This window comes from Salmo trutta, chromosome 27, assembly GCF_901001165.1.
Source record: "Salmo trutta chromosome 27, fSalTru1.1, whole genome shotgun sequence".
NCBI classification, from domain to species: domain Eukaryota; kingdom Metazoa; phylum Chordata; class Actinopteri; order Salmoniformes; family Salmonidae; genus Salmo; species Salmo trutta.
In genome coordinates, this window is record NC_042983.1 from 28,416,367 (window position 1) to 28,432,435 (window position 16,069).

The window sequence follows — 16,069 nt, forward strand, 5'->3', positions numbered from 1 at the left end:
ACAGCAGTAGTGGTCTACTCCACTAGTTGGACCTTCATAGGCATAATATTAACAAACATAATATGTAAAATATTATTTTCCAGCTTATAAAGGCTATCTAGATGACCGTCAATAGTGGTGGCCATATTAGCAGCACATACTGTCTATATGCTACATTACCCTGCCTCTGGCTAACCTAAGTGAAAATGAATGAATGAGTGAGTGAAGGAATACACACAGACAGCACTGCCCACCCACTCCTACAACATAAAGCCAAACCCTGACGGCCCAGCCAGAAGTCTACATCGCCATATGGGGTTGTGTAGGAGAGACAATGGCGCAGAAGGAGATGGCTGCCGTTTTATGATTCTGTAACCAATTGTGCTATTGTGTATGTAAGTTATGTTGCACATAATGTTTCTGCCACCGTGTCTTATGACTGAAAAGAGCTTATAGATATCAGGACAGCGATTACTCACCCCATACTGGAGGAATACGTTTTATTCAACGAGTCGGATGGGAAGAATTTCCTTCAGACTCCCGACAAGGCCCTCATCCCCGCAATTCGCAGGAGAAAGAGACTGAATTATCGTGGACGAAGATCCGGGTACCTTTTTCCGAGAGGGTAATCTACCTTTACCATCGGTCCTATTAGCCAAAGTACAATAAATCGATAATAAAACAGACGAACTACGATCACGTATATCTTACCAACAAGACATTAAAAACTGTAATATCTTATGTTTCACCGAGTCGTCCCTGTAGTTCATTGCATACTGGCGGCAGAGAAGTCAGGCGCAGGAGAGCGAAAACTGACTTACAACGGTTTCGTTTAATATCCATAAACCACCGTCAACAGAACAATACAATAAATGGGTCAAACAAAACCAGGTAAATACCAGCATACCGTGCATAAGCACTACAAGAAACAATTACCGACAAGGACATGAGGGGGAACAGAGGGTTAAATACACAACATGTATTTGATGGAATTGGAACCAGGTGTGATGGAAGACAAGACAAAACCAATGGAAAATGAAAAGTGGATCAGCGATGGCTAGAAGGTCGGTGACAGTACCCCCCCCCTTGACGAGCGGCTCCAGCAGCGCGTCGACAGCGGCCTCGGGGACGACCTGGAGGGCGAGGCGCAGGGCGATCCGGGCGAAGACGGTGGAACTCCTGCAGCATTGAAGGGTCCAACACGTCCTCGACCAGAACCCAGCACCTCTCCTCCAGATTGTAGCCCTCCCACTCCACGAGATACTGAAGGCCTCTCGCCCAACGCCTCGAATCCAGTATGTAGCGAACGGAGTACGCCGGGGCCCCCCCAATGTCTAGAGGGGGCGAAGGAAGCTCCTGCACCTCAGACTCCTGGAGCGGGCCAGCCACCACTGGCCTGAGGAGAGACACATGGAACAAGGGGTTAATATGGTAATCGGGTGGAAGCTGTAACCTATAACAAACCTCGTTCACTTTCCTCAGGACTTTAAATGGCCCCACAAACTGCGGACCCAGCTTCCAGCAGGGCAGGTTTCGGGTCGAGAGCCAAACCCGGTCCCCCGGGTTTGTTCGCACCGGGGCCTCACTGCGGTGGCGATCTGCGTTCACCTTTTGGCGCGTCACGGCCTACTGAAGGTGCACATGGACAGCTTCCCATGTCTCCTCCGCGCGCCTGAACCAGTCGTCCACCGCAGGAACCTCGGTCTGACTCTAACTCCAAGGAGCCAGAACCGGCTGGTACCCCAGTACGCACTGGAAGGGAGAGAGGTAAGTGGAGGAGTGGCGAAGTGAGTTCTGTGCCATCTCGGCCCAGGGCACGAATGCCGCCCACTCCCCTGGCCGGTCCTGGCAATAGGACCGCAGACACCTGCCCACATCCTGGTTCACTCTCTCCACCTGCCAATTACTCTCGGGGTGAAACCCTGAAGTAAGGCTGATCGAGACCCCCAGACGTTCCATGAACGCCTTCCAGACCCTAGACGTGAACTGGGGACCCCGATCAGACACTATATCCTCAGGCACCCCGTAGTGCTGGAAGACGTGTGTAAACAAGGCCTGCGCAGTCTGTAGGGCCGTAGGGAGACCGGGCAGAGGGAGGACACGACAGGACTTAGAGAAACGATCCACAACAACCAGGATCGCGGTGTTACCCTGTGAGGGTGGAAGATCAGTCAGAAAATCCACCGACAGGTGCGACCAAGGCCGATGTGGACGGGTAAGGGGTGTAGCTTACCTCTGGACAGGTGCCTAGGAGCTTTACACTGGGCGCACACCGAGCAGGAGGAAACATAAACCCTCACGTCCTTAGCCAAGGTAGGCCACCAGTACCTCCCGCTCAAACAGCGCACTGTCCAACCGATCCCAGGACGACCAGAGGAGGGTGACGTGTGGGCCCAATAGATCAACCGGTCACGAACAGCAGACGGGACGTACAGACACCCAGCGGGACACTGGACGGGAGCGGGCTCTGCACGTAACGCCTGCTCAATGTCCGTGTCCAGCTCCCACACTACCGGCGCCACCAGGCAGGAGGCGGGGAGTTTGGGAGTGGGATCCATGGGACGCTCCTTTGTGTCATACAGCCGGGACAATGCGTCTGCCTTCACATTCTGGGAGCCTGGTCTGTAGGAAAGGGTAAACACAAAACGAGTGAAAAACATGGCCCACCTTGCCTGGCGAGGGTTCATTGACATTTACATTTACGTCATTTGGCAGACGGTCTTATCCAGAGCGACTTACAAATTGGTGCATTCTCCTTATGATATCCAGTGGAACAACCACTTTACACTAGTACATCTATATATTTTGGGGGCGGGGGGGGGGGTAGAAGGACTACTTTATCCTATCCCAGGTATTCCTTAAAGAGGTGGGGTTTCAGGTGTCTCCGGAAGGTGGTGATTGACTCCGCTGTCCTGGCTTCGTGAGGGAGCTTGTTCCACCATTGGGGTGCCAGAGCAGCGAACAGTTTTGACTGGGCTGAGTGGGAACTGTGCTTCCGCAGAGATAGGGAGGCGAGCAAGCCAGAGGTGGATGAACGCAGTGCCCTTCTTTGGGTGTAGGGACTGATCAGAGCCTGAAGGTACGGAGGTGCCGTTCCCCTCACAGCTATGTAGGCAAGCACCATGGTCTTGTAGCAGATGCGAGCTTCAACTGGAAGCCAGTGGAGTGTGCGGAGGAGCAGGCTGACGTGCGAGAACTTGGGAAGGTTGAACACCAGATGGGCTGCGGCGTTCTGGATGAGTTGTAAGGGTTTAATGGCACAGGCAGGGAGCCCCGCCAGCAGCGAGTTGCTGTAATCCAGACGGGAGATGACAAGTGCCTGGATTAGGACCTGCACCGCTTCCTGTGTAAGGCAGGGTCGTACTCTGCGAATGTTGTAGAGCATGAACCTAAAGGATCGGGTCACCGCCTTGATGTTAGCTGAGATCGACAGGGTGTTGTCCAGGGTCACGCCAAGGCTCTTAGCACTCTGGGAGAAGGACGCAATGGAGTTGTCAACCGTGATGGCGAGATCATGGAACGGGCAGTCCTTCCCCGGGAGGAAGAGCAGCTCCGTCTTGCCGAGGTTCAGCTTGAGGTGGTGATCCGTCATCCACACTGATATGTCTGCCAGACATGCAGAGATGCAATTCGCCACCTGGTTATCAGAAGGGGGAAAGGAGAAGATGAATTGTGTGTCGTCTGCGTAGCAATGATAGGAGAGACCATGTGAGGATATGACAGAGCCAAGTGTGTGCCTAGAACTGAGCCCTGGGGGACACCAGTGGTGGGAGCACGTGGTGCGGAGATGGATTCTCGCCACGCCACCTGGTAGGAGCGACCTGTCAGGTAGGATGCAATCCAAGAGTGAGCCGCGCCGGAGATGCCCAACTCAGAGAGGGTGGAGAGGAGGATCTGATGGTTCACAGTATCAAAGGCAGCAGATAGGTCTAGAAGGATGAGAGCAGAGGAGAGAGAGTTAACTTTAGCAGTGCGGAGAGCCTCCGTGACACAGAGAAGAGCAGTCTCAGTTGAATGGCCAGTCTTGAAACCTGACTGATTTGGATCAAGAAGGTCATTCTGAGAGAGATAGCAAGAGAGCTGGCCAAGGACGGCACGCTCAAGAGTTTTGTAGAGAATAGAAAGAAGGGATACTGGTCTGTAGTTGTTGACATCGGAGGGATCGAGTGTAGGTTTTTTGAGAAGGGGTGCAACTCTCGCTCTCTTGAAGACGGATGGGACGTAGCCAGCGGTCAAGGATGAGTTGATGAGCGAGGTGAGGTAGGGGAGAAGGTCTCCGGAAATGGTCTGGAGAAGAGAGGAGGGGATAGGGTCAAGTGGGCAGGTTGTTGGGCGGCCGGCCGTCACAAGTCGCAAGATTTCATCTGGAGAGAGAGGGGAGAAAGAGGTCAAAGCATAGGGTAGGGCAACGTGAGCAGGACCAGCGGTGTCGTTTGACTTAACAAATGAGGATCGAATGTTGTCAACCTTCTTTTCAAAATGGTTGACGAAGTCATCCGCAGAGAGGGAGGAGGGGGGGAGGGGGAGGAGGATTCAGGAGGGAGGAGAAGGTGGCAAAGAGCTTCCTAGGGTTAGAGGCAGATGCTTGGAATTTAGAGTGGTAGAAAGTGGCTTTAGCAGCAGAAACAGAGGAAGAAAATGTAGAGAGGAGGGAGTGAAAAGATGCCAGGTCCGCAGGGAGGCTAGTTTTCCTCCATTTCCACTCGGCTGCCCAGAGCCCTGTTCTGTGAGCTCGCAATGAGTCGTCAAGCCACGGAGCAGGAGGGGAGGACCGAGCCGGCCGGGAGGATAGGGGACATAGAGAGTCAAAGGATGCAGAAAGGGAGGAGAGGAGGGTTGAGGAAGCAGAATCAGGAGATTGGTTGGAGAAGGTTTGAGCAGAGGGAAGATATGATAGGATGGAAGAGGAGAAAGTAGCAGGAGAGAGAGAGCGAAGGTTGCGACGGCGCAATACCATCTGAGTAGGGGCAGAGTGAGTAGTTTTGGAGGAGAGCGAGAGGGAAAAGGATACAAGGTAGTGGTCGGAGACTTGGAGGGGAGTTGCAGTGAGATTAGTAGAAGAACAGCATCTAGTAAAGATGAGGTCAAGCGTATTGCCTGCCTTGTGAGTAGGGGGGGACGGTGAGAGGGTGAGGTCAAAAGAGGAGAGGAGTGGAAAGAAGGAGGCAGAGAGAAATGAGTCAAAGGTAGACGTAGGGAGGTTAAAGTCACCCAGAACTGTGAGGGGTGAGCCATCCTCAGGAAAGGAACTTATCAAGGCGTCAAGCTCATTGATGAACTCTCCAAGGGAACCTGGAGGGCGATAAATGATACGGATGTTAACAATGGTCTACACTGTATTTCTGATCAATTTGATGTTATTTTAAATGGACAAAAGTGTGCTTTTCTTTGAAAAACAAGGACATTTCTAAGTGACCCCAAACTTTTGAACGGTGGTGTGTGTATATAAACTCAGCAAAAAAAGAAACGCCCAGGGAGGTTAAGCTTGAATGGGCTAGTGACTGTGACAGCATGGAATTCAAATGAGGAGATAGACAGATGGGTCAGGGGAGAAAGAGAGAATGTCCACTTGGGAGAGATGATGATTCCAGTGCCACCACCCACCATCAGTCTCCTCGCTGCCCGTATGTACTCCAGATTGCGGTGATCAGTCCAGATGAGAAAAGGGTGTCTAGCCCCCTCAAGCCAATGTCTCCACGCCTTCAAGGCCTTGACGACAGCCAACAGCTCCCGGTCCCCCACGTCATAGTTTCACTCCGCCGGGCTGAGCCTCTTCGAGAAGAAGGCACAGGGGCGGAGCTTCAGTGGTGTACCCGAGCGCTGAGAGAGCACAGCTCCTCAGCCTCGGACGCGTCCACCTCCACTATGAACGCCAAAGAGGGATCCGGATTGGCCAGCACGGGAGCCGAGGTAAACAGAGCCCTCAGGTGACTAAAAGCCCTGTCCGCCTCAGCTGACCACTGCTACCGGGCCCCCCTTCAGCAGTGAGGTAATGGGAGCCGCTACCTGACCAAAACCCCGGATAAACCTCCGGTAGTAGTTGGCAAACCCTAAGAACCGCTGCGCCTCCTTTACCGTGGTGGGAGTCGGCCAATTACACACGGCTGAAATGCGGTCACTCTCCATCTCCACCCCTGAGGTGGAAATGCGATATCCTAGAAGGAGATGGACTGTTGGAAGAACAGGCATTTCTCAGCCTTGACGTACAGGTAATGCTCCAACAGGCGACCAAGCATCCTGCGCACCAGGGACACATGCTCGGCGCGTGTAGCGGAGTATATCAAAATGTCATCAATATACACCACTACACCCTGCCCGTGCAGGTCCCTGAAAATCTCGTCTACAAAGGCTTGGAAGACTGATGGCGCATTCATCAACCCGTACGGCATGACGAGGTACTCATAGTGCCCTGAGGTGGTACTGAAAGCTGTCTTCCACTTGTCTCCCTCCCGGATACACACCAGATTGTAAGCGCTCCTGAGATCTAGTTTGGTGAAGAAGCGCTCCCCGTGCATTGACTCAATCGCTGTGGCTATGAGCGGTAGCGGGTAACTATACCTCACAGTGATCTGATTCAGACCCCGATAGTCAATACATAGGCGCAGACCTCCCTCCTTCTTCTTCACAAAAAAGAAACTCGAGGAGGTGGGTGAAGTGGAGGACCGAATGTACCTCTGACGCAGGGATTTGGAGACATATGTTTCCATAGCCTCCGTTTCCGCCTGTGAGAGGGGATACACGTGACTCCTGGGAAGTGCAGCGTCTACCAGGAGATTTATCGCACAATCGCCCCGTCGATGGGGTGGTAATTGAGTCACCTTCTTTTTAGAGAAGGCGAGAGCCAAATCGGCATATTCAGGGGGAATGCGCACGGTGGAGACCTGGTCTGGACTCTCCACCGTAGTAGCACCAACGGAAACCCCTAAACACCTACCTGAGCAATCTCGCAACCACCCCGTGAGAGCCCTCTGTGGCCAAGAAACAGTGGGGTTATGACAAGCTAACCAGGGTAGGCCCAGCACCACGGGAAACACAGGAGAGTCAATAAGGAAGAGACTAATTCTCTCCTTGTGACCCCCCTGCGTCACCATGCCCAAAGGAGCGGTGATCTCCCTAATCAACCCTGACCCTAATGGTCGACTATCTAAGGCGTGAACGGGGAAGGGCCCAGCAACGGGAACAATGGGGATCCCTAAACTATGGGCTAACGTTCTATCAATAAAATTCCCAGGCGCTGAGAACAAAAACACTGGTTGACTTGACAAACAAGATGAACTGGCAACAGACAAACAGAGAACACAGGTATAAATACACAGGGGATAATGAGGAAGATGGGCGACACCTGGAGGGGGGTGGAGACAATCACAAAGACAGGTGAAACAGATCAGGGTGTGACAGAATGTTCAGCTCACACTGATGCAACCAATTAAAAATGAAACTTGCGCAGCCAAGTCAAAGGGTGGCAAAATGCACTAAATGATCCCAGTCTGGAGCCCTACCCGTTGACATACTGTAGCTATAACCAAAGTTCTGTCATAAGTAGTGGTCTGATTGGTTGCAGCAAGCTAACTAGCTAGCATTATCAATCTATTATTATCTGAGCATATACAGTATATTGGAATGATGCGCTTTCAGATGTCTCTTGAGTTTGGTATATTTTTCCCTGTCAAATTATGGGTGCAAACGCTTTCTCCCCCCGTGAAAATGTTGCATTCAGTCTTGTTTGAATCGACACGATAAGTAAAGTGGCTCCAAACGTCAGCCCTTTTTCTACAGGGAGCTTGTACCACTGGGAGAGTAGCCTTGGTATGTGCCTTATTTGCATCAATGATTTGTTGCTGCCATGTTGGAGAATGGTTGTCAGGTAGAAAAGTGACTAGTGAATGACCTGGGCATGGTATTTCTTTTCCACCACACTGCAACATTGCAATGAGAAAGCCTTACAATTCTGTTAATGTCCTGCACTGAAACGCTCTCAATCTCTCCAAAAGCTCTTGCCCAGGCCAATTACTAGTCAGATTTTAGTCACAGAGATAATTTAGTCTTATCTTGTTTTCCTCAACAGAAATTAAAACTAATTTTCATTTACTTTTTTTCTGGGTCTATTTAGTCAGATGTCATCTCGTCAACTGCCACTGGAAATAGGTGTTTGACGAATATTTTAGTCACTATTTTCATTGTCAAAATTGACATACATATTGGATCATCTGCTCTGTCCTGGTGTGGGCTGTTTTTAATTAGGGTTGATAGTGTGTCCTCATCTCCAACCTTCAGTCTACCACCGCCCACCATCCCCCAGCCCCCGATCACCCAGGCCCGATCAGAGCTTAACCCCCACCTGGGGGAGAACAGCAGATATCTGATACACAGTAGGACAAGCTAGTGGGGGTGGGGAGATTATCCAAACATTTATTTGAAGATCCCTGTCTGTAAATCTCTGACTAGTCCCCATAAGGTATATTCATCTGTAAGGCCATTATCATACGATACACACACATCACTGTTTTTGTTTTTGTTTCTTATTTTATGTGTTTAGGTGTCTCTGTGTGTTGTTTATGAGGCTGTGTGTGTGTGTGTGTGTGTGTGTGTGTGTGTGTGTGTGTGTGTGTGTGTGTGTGTGTGTGTGTGTGTGTGTGTGTGTGTGTGTGTGTGTGTGTGTGTGTGTGTGTGTGTGTGTGTGTGTGAGGGTGATTAGTTGTGACAGGTGTTGTGGCCACTGGTGCTTATGGAGGCAGAGGGGAGGAGGTGAGCAAGGGAAACACAGATGATTATTTAATTACTGTCTAATATGAAGTAGCCCCTTTCTCCCTCCCTCCCCCTCTGTATCATTCATTCTTTCCCCTGCTCTTTCTCTCCCACTCCCTTTTAGTCTGCCCCTTCCCCCCTCGCACCCTGCTCCTACCCACCCCCTACCTCCTTCCCCCCTCGATTCCCCTGCCCCTGAACCCCCTTCCTCCCTCCCCCAACCACCTAACCCCCACACACCACCCCCTAACCCCCACCCTCACCCCCTAACCCCACCACCACTCCTAGTCTCATCCTTTCTTTATTAATGAACAATCCGGGCCTCTCTCAAATCCACTGGGGCTTAATGTACCTCCCCCAGACAGAGCCAAGGAGGAGGGGTGGATCCAGTCGGTTGCTCCCCTAGGAGGATGTTCTAACCACCCATCCTATCCCACCCTCCCCCTCCTTTCCTTCCCAATGGAACGGTTATTTAATGTGTGTTTACAGTAGTCACCGAGTAGTATTGCTAGTGGTGTGTATTCATGGATGCCAAGGGAAGCCAGGCTTCCCCCCCAAAATTAAAAAAATAATAATAATAATGATAATTTATAATTTGTCTCTCTATGTTTCCTAATTTTCCTTCAATTCGCAAGAGGCTGAATGTATCTCACAGGAGACAGCATCCGAGTGAGCGAAACAGCGCCTCTCTTGATTCGGCTAAATTGTTTTTGGTGTCTTTTAGTTGTCACTGTATTAGACTAAGCAGAGGTGTTTTGATGATGTTGAAGTGGACTTAACTTGCTTGACAATGCTGTAGGTCATGTAGGTCTGTTACTGTACATGCAATATGCGTTGTGGACTTCACAGGACAGAGGTTACCATCCGGTTTTATGATAAAACAAAGATGTGGTTGAATTTATTATCTCGGCCTTTAGGCCTATATATCACGGTCGCAAGGCATATGAATTAACAGGGTATAGAGCAAACAACGCAATTATCACAGCACAGGTTGTAATATGGCTTGGCTTCCACAGGGATTTTACCCACGCACCACTTCTGAGTATTGAAAGTCAAAAATACAGTGGCCTGCAAAAGTATTGGCATTTATCCAATTTTGTTGCCTTATAACCTGGAATTAAAATAGATTTTCTGGGGGGGTTGTATCATTTTATTTACACAACATGCCTACTAATTTGAAGATGCAAAATATGTTTTACTGGTGAAACAAACAATAAATAAGACAAAAAAACTGAAAAACTTGAGCGCGCATAACTATTCACCCCCCCCCCCCCAAAGTCAATACTCTGTAGAGCCACCTTTTGCAGCAATTAAATTACAGTTGCAAGTCTCTTGGGGTATGTCTCTATAAGCTTGGCACATCCAGCCACGGGATTTTTGCCCATTATTCAAGGCAAAACTGTTCCAGCTCCTTCAAGTTGGATGGGTTCCGTTGGTGTACAGCAATCTTTAAGTCATACCACAGATTCTCAATTTGATTGAGGTCTGGGCTTTGACTAAACCATTCCAAGACATTTAAATGTTTCCCCTTTTCAACGACTCGAGTATTGCTCTATCAGTATGTTTACAGTCAATGTCCTGCTGGAAGGTGAACCTCCGTCCCAGTCTCAAATCTCTTGAAGACTGAAACAGGTTTCCCCCAAGAATTTCCCTGTATTTAGCGCCATCGATCATTCCTTCAATTCTGACCAATTTCCCAGTCCCTGCCGATGAAAAACATACCCACAGCATGATGCTGCCACCAGCATGCTTCACTGATGGGATGATCTTCTCGGGGTGATGAGAGTTGTTGGGTTTGCGCCAAACATAGCGTTTTCCTTGATGGCCAAAAAGCTGAATTTTAGTCTCATCTAACCAGTACCTTCCATTTTCGGGAGTCTCCCACATGCCTTTGGCGAACACCAAACCTGTTTGCTTATTTTTTTCTTTAACTTCTTTGGGATAGGGGGCGGTATTTTGACGTCCGGATGAAAAGCGTGCCCAAAGTTAACTGCCTGCTACTCAGGCCCAGAAGCTAGGATATGCATATAATTGGTAGATTTGGATAGATTTGGATACACTCTAAAGTTTCTAAAACTGTTAAAATAATGTCTGTGAGTATAACAGAACTGAAATGGCAGGCGGAACCCTGAGGACAAGCCATCAACAATAAAAAAGAATATTCAGCATACCACTGATTTCAATGGCTGGCACTTTTATAATAGGGCGAAATCGTCCCCGATTGCAGTTCCAAGGGCTTCCACTAGATGTCAGTGGTCTTTAGAAAGAGTTTCAGGCTGGTTTTTGGAAAAATTAAGGAGAAGTTGTAGTTTTTCTAAGTGGCTCCCATTTTGGCTGTAGTGTTTCCAAGAGAGCGTGTCCTTTTTGTTTATCTCCGGTAAAGACAATAATGATTCTCCGTCTTAAATGTTATTGTTTATTTGCGTATTACGGTATCTAAGGTTTGATCATAAACGTTGATTGACTTGTTTGGATAAGTTTATTGGTAATGTTTGGGATTCATTTTGTATGCATTTTGAAGGAGGGAAACCGAGTGGATTATTGACTGAAGCTCGCCAGCTAAACTGAGTTTTTATGGATATAAAGAAGGACTTTATTGAACAAAAGGACCATTTGTAATGTAACTGGGACCTTTTGGAGTGCCACCAGAAGAAGATCTTCAAAGGTAAGGCATATATTATATCGCTATTTCTGACTTTCGTGTCGCAACTCCCTGGTTGAAAATGATTTGTTATGCATTTGTATGCTGGGCGCTGTCCTCAGATAATCGCATGGTTTGCTTTCGCTGTAAAGCCTTTTTGAAATCTGACACGGCGGCTGGATTAACAACAAGTTAAGCTTTATTTTGATGTATTGCACTTGTGATTTAATGATAGTTAAATATTTATAGAAATTTAATTTGAATTTGGCGCTCTGCAATTTCACCGGATGTTGGCCAGATGGGACGCTAGTGTCCCAATGATCCGCAAGAAGTTAAGCAATGTCGTTTTTTCTGGCCACTCTTCCGTAAAGCCCAGCTCTGTGGAGTGTACGGCTTTTTTATTTATTTTTTTTATTTTTATTTATTTCACCTTTATTTAACCAGGTAGGCAAGTTGAGAACAAGTTCTCATTTACAATTGCGACCTGGCTTAAAGTGGTCCTGTGGACAGATACTCCAATCTCCACTGTGGAGCTTTGCAGCTCCTTCAGGGTTATCTTTGGTCTCTTTGTTGCCTCTCTGATTAATGCCCTCCTTGCCTGGTCTGTGAGTTTTGGTGGGCGGCCCTTTCTTGGCAGGTTTGTTGTGGTTCCATATTCTTTCTCTTTTTTTTATAATGGATTTAATGGTGCTCCGTGGGATGTTCGTGGGATATTATTTTATAACCCAACCCTGATATGTACTTCTCCACAACTTTGTCCCTGACCTGTTTGGAGAGCTCCTTGATCTTTATGGTGCCACTTGCTTGGTGGTGCCCATTGCTTAGTGGTGTTGCAGACTCAGGGGCCTTTCAGAACAGGTGCATATATACTAAAATCATGTGACAGATCATGTGACACTTAGATTGCACACAGGTGGACTTTATTTAACTAATTATGTGACTTCTGAAGGTAATTGGTTGCACCAGATCTTATTTAGGGGCTTCATAGCAAAGTGGGTGAATACATATGCATGCACCACTTTTCCGTTTTTGTTTTATATATTTTTTTTTTAAGTAATTTTTTTCATTTCACTTCACCAATTTGGACAATTTTGTGTATGTCCATTACATGAAATCCAAATAAAAATCAATTTAAATTACTGAGTGTAATGCAACAAAATTGGAAAAAGGCCAAGGGGGTGAATAATTTTGCAAGGCACTGTAAGGTACAGCCTTTCAGACGTGGCACATTTGTGCGTGCATGTGTCTTGGTTGGTGTGTGGGGTCATATGTCCCTGAGCAGGTGCTGGATATCAAAATGTTCAATTAAAGGTGAAAACATTAAAAGAGACTCCATACACTGCATTCTACACTGAGTGAACAAAACATTAAGAATACCTTCCTAATATTGAGTTGTACCCCTTTATGCCCTCAGAACAGCCTCAATTTGTCGGGGCATGGACTCTGCAAGGTGTTAAAAGCGTTCCACAGGGATTCTGGCCCATGTTGACTCCAATGATTCCCACAGTTGTGTCAAGTTGGCTGGATGTCCTTTGGGTGGTGGACCATTCTTGATACACACAGGAAACTGTTGAGTGTGAAAAACACAGCAGGGTTTCAGTTCTTCACACATTCAAACCGTTGCGCCTGGCATCTACTACCATTCTTACCCCCAGCTTAGGGGACAGGGGAAAAGCTTATTTACTGCATTTCTAGACAATTTAAAAACTCTAAAAAGCTATTTGAAAAAGAGCAAAAACAAGCAGAAATGATCCCAGCCATTAACACATTGGTTGCTGTAGCTTCATTCAGCTCAGTCGATCTACAAACACATAGCCTATTAACTCAGCACCAGGATTAAAAACTATAATTGAATATGTACAGAGGGATCTGTTAGCAGAAAAGTATTTTATTAACACAATGAAAACAAATATGTTTGCTTAACATAATTTTGTTCTTGTTGTTGCAGTTTTACAGCTAATTTCCTGCAGATCTACACATTTTGCAATGTGGTGGGGAGAAGCGACACTAAGGTTTAGGAGCACGAGGACAGATGCAGAGCCTTGGTCTCACAGCATTAAAAAGTAATATACCACATTCCGAGTGCAGTCTCAGTACTATGATGGGGTCTAATACCCGTTTCGTATACATTATTTGTTTTCAGGAAGGCAGTGAGTTGCTGCGCAGCTTTTTACTAAAATGTTTGAGAGGAATGGGAGACTCGATATAGAGATATACATTTTCCCGGTCACGGTTTGGCTTTTTCAGGAGAGGCTTTATTACTGCCACTTTTAGTGAGTTTGGTACATATCCGAAAGATAGGGAGCCGTTTATTATGTTCAACATAGGAAGACCAAGCACAGGAATTAGCTCTTTAGGTAGTTTAGTTGGAATAGGGTCCAGTAAGAAGCTGGACGTTTTAGAGGCCATGACTATTTTTGTGAATGTGTCGAGAGATACAGTATAAAAAAACTTGAGTGTCTCCATTGATCCTAGGTCATAGCAGTTCTGTGCAGACTCAAGACAACTGAGTTTTGGAGAAATACGCAGATTACAAAGAGGAGTCTGTAATTTGCTTTCTAACAATAACTGCTGAAGAAAAGGTCATCCACTCTTGGGGAATGCTGCTTTTTAGTTAGCTTTGCGACAGTATCAAAAATACATTTCAAATTGTTTTTATTCTCCTCAATTAGGTTGTAAAAGTAGGCGGATCGAGCAGTAGTGAGGGCTCTTCGATATTGCATGGTACTGTCTTTCCAAGCTAGTCAGAAGACTTCTAGTTTGGTGGGGCGCAATTCTGTTCCAATTTTCTGGAAGCTTGCTTCAGGGCTCGGGTATTTTCTGGAAGCTTGCTTCAGGGCTCGGGTATTTTCTGGAAGCTTGCTTCAGGGCTCGGGTATTTTCTGGAAGCTTGCTTCAGGGCTCGGGTATTTTCTGTATACCAGGGAGCTAATGTCTTGTGACAAATGTTTTTTGTTTTTAGGGGTGCGACTGCATCTAGGGTATTACGCAAGCTAAATGTAGATCCTCAGTTAGGTAGTTAACTGATTCTTTTAGTTGTCACTGTATTAGACTAAGCAGAGGTGTTTTAATGATGTTGAAGTGGAAATGGTGCTGGAATAGTGGAGGCAGCTCCTGTTTTCTTTGCGACATGTGTTAACTCTGTGGTTCTAAATCAATAGTTGTTTAGTGGTCCGAACCACTTAAAAATAAATATTATCTGCCATGACTACAAGGTCCTATAGGAATTCATGGGACTCAGTGAGGAATGCTGTATACGGCCCGCGAGGCCTGTAAACAGTAGCTATAAAAAAGTGATTGAGTAGGCTGCATAGATTTTACATCAAGGTCATGATCAGTGATTTGTTCATTGACTATGACTGCCTTGGAAGTGAGGGATCTAACATTAAGTAGTCCTTTCTTTCAATAATTGCAGGAATGGAGGTCTTTATTCCAGTGATATTGCTAAGGCGAACACCGCCATGTTTAGTTCGGCCCGGCCTAGATTGAGGCACATACACGGTCTCAATGGGGAAAATTAAGCTGACTACACTGACTGTGCTAGTGGCCGACTCCACTAACCTGGCAGGCTGGCTAACTGCCTGCTACCTGGCCTGCACCCTATCTCATTGTGGAGCTAGAGGAGTTAGAGCCCTGTCTATGTTGATAGATAAGATGAGAGCACCCCTCCAACTTGGATGAAGTCCGTCACTCCTCAGCAGGCCAGGCTTGGGTTTGTTTGTGGGGGAGTCCCAGAAAGAGGGCCAGTTATCTACAAATTATATCTTTTGGGAGGGGCAGAAAACAGTTTTCAACCAGCGATTAAGTTGTGTGATCACTCCCCCTAACTGGGAGGGGGCCAGAGACAATAACTCGGTGTCAACACATCTTTCTAGCTGATTTACACGCTGAAGTTATGTTGCACTTGGTGACCTCTGACTGTTTCATCCTAACATCGTTGGTGCCGATGTGGATAACAATATCCCTATACCATCTACACTCGCCAGTTTTGGGCTCAGCCAGCACCATCTTCAGATTAGCCTTAACGTCGGTAGCCCTGCCCCCTGGTTAACAGTGTATGGTCACTGGATGATTATTTTTAAGTCTAATACTGCGGGTAATGGAGTCGCCTATGACTAGGATTTCAATTTCTCAGAGCTAATGGTGGAATGCCTTGAGCGGCTCAGACCCGTAATGGGTGGAGGACAGACCTGAGAAGGCTCAGGCTCTGACTCTAACTCATTGCATAGTGGGGAAAACTGGTTGAAAGGTTATATCGGCTGAATGAGTGACACCGGTTGAGCATGCCGAAATATTTCTTTCCAGAAGCCATGAGAAAATTGTCTGGCTGCGGGGACTGTGCAGGGGGATTAACACTACTACCTATATTCCCTGGTGGCAAAGACGCTGTATCATTATTTCCTACATTTAAATTGTCCTTGCCTAACGATAGCATCTGAAGCCAAGCTTGCAACTCGGCTATAAGGCGATAGTTCAACTGTATATAACGAGGACAGCGACTGCAATGAGAAGGCATAATGTTACTTAGCTTTCTTTTTTTTCCGAGCGGAGATCTACAGTTGAAGTCGGAAGTTTACATACACTTAGGTTGGAGTCATTAAAACTCGTTTTTCAACCACACCACAAATTTCTTGTTAACAAACTATAGTTTTGGCAAGTCGGTTAGGACATCTACTTTGTGCATGACACAAGTCATTTTTCCAA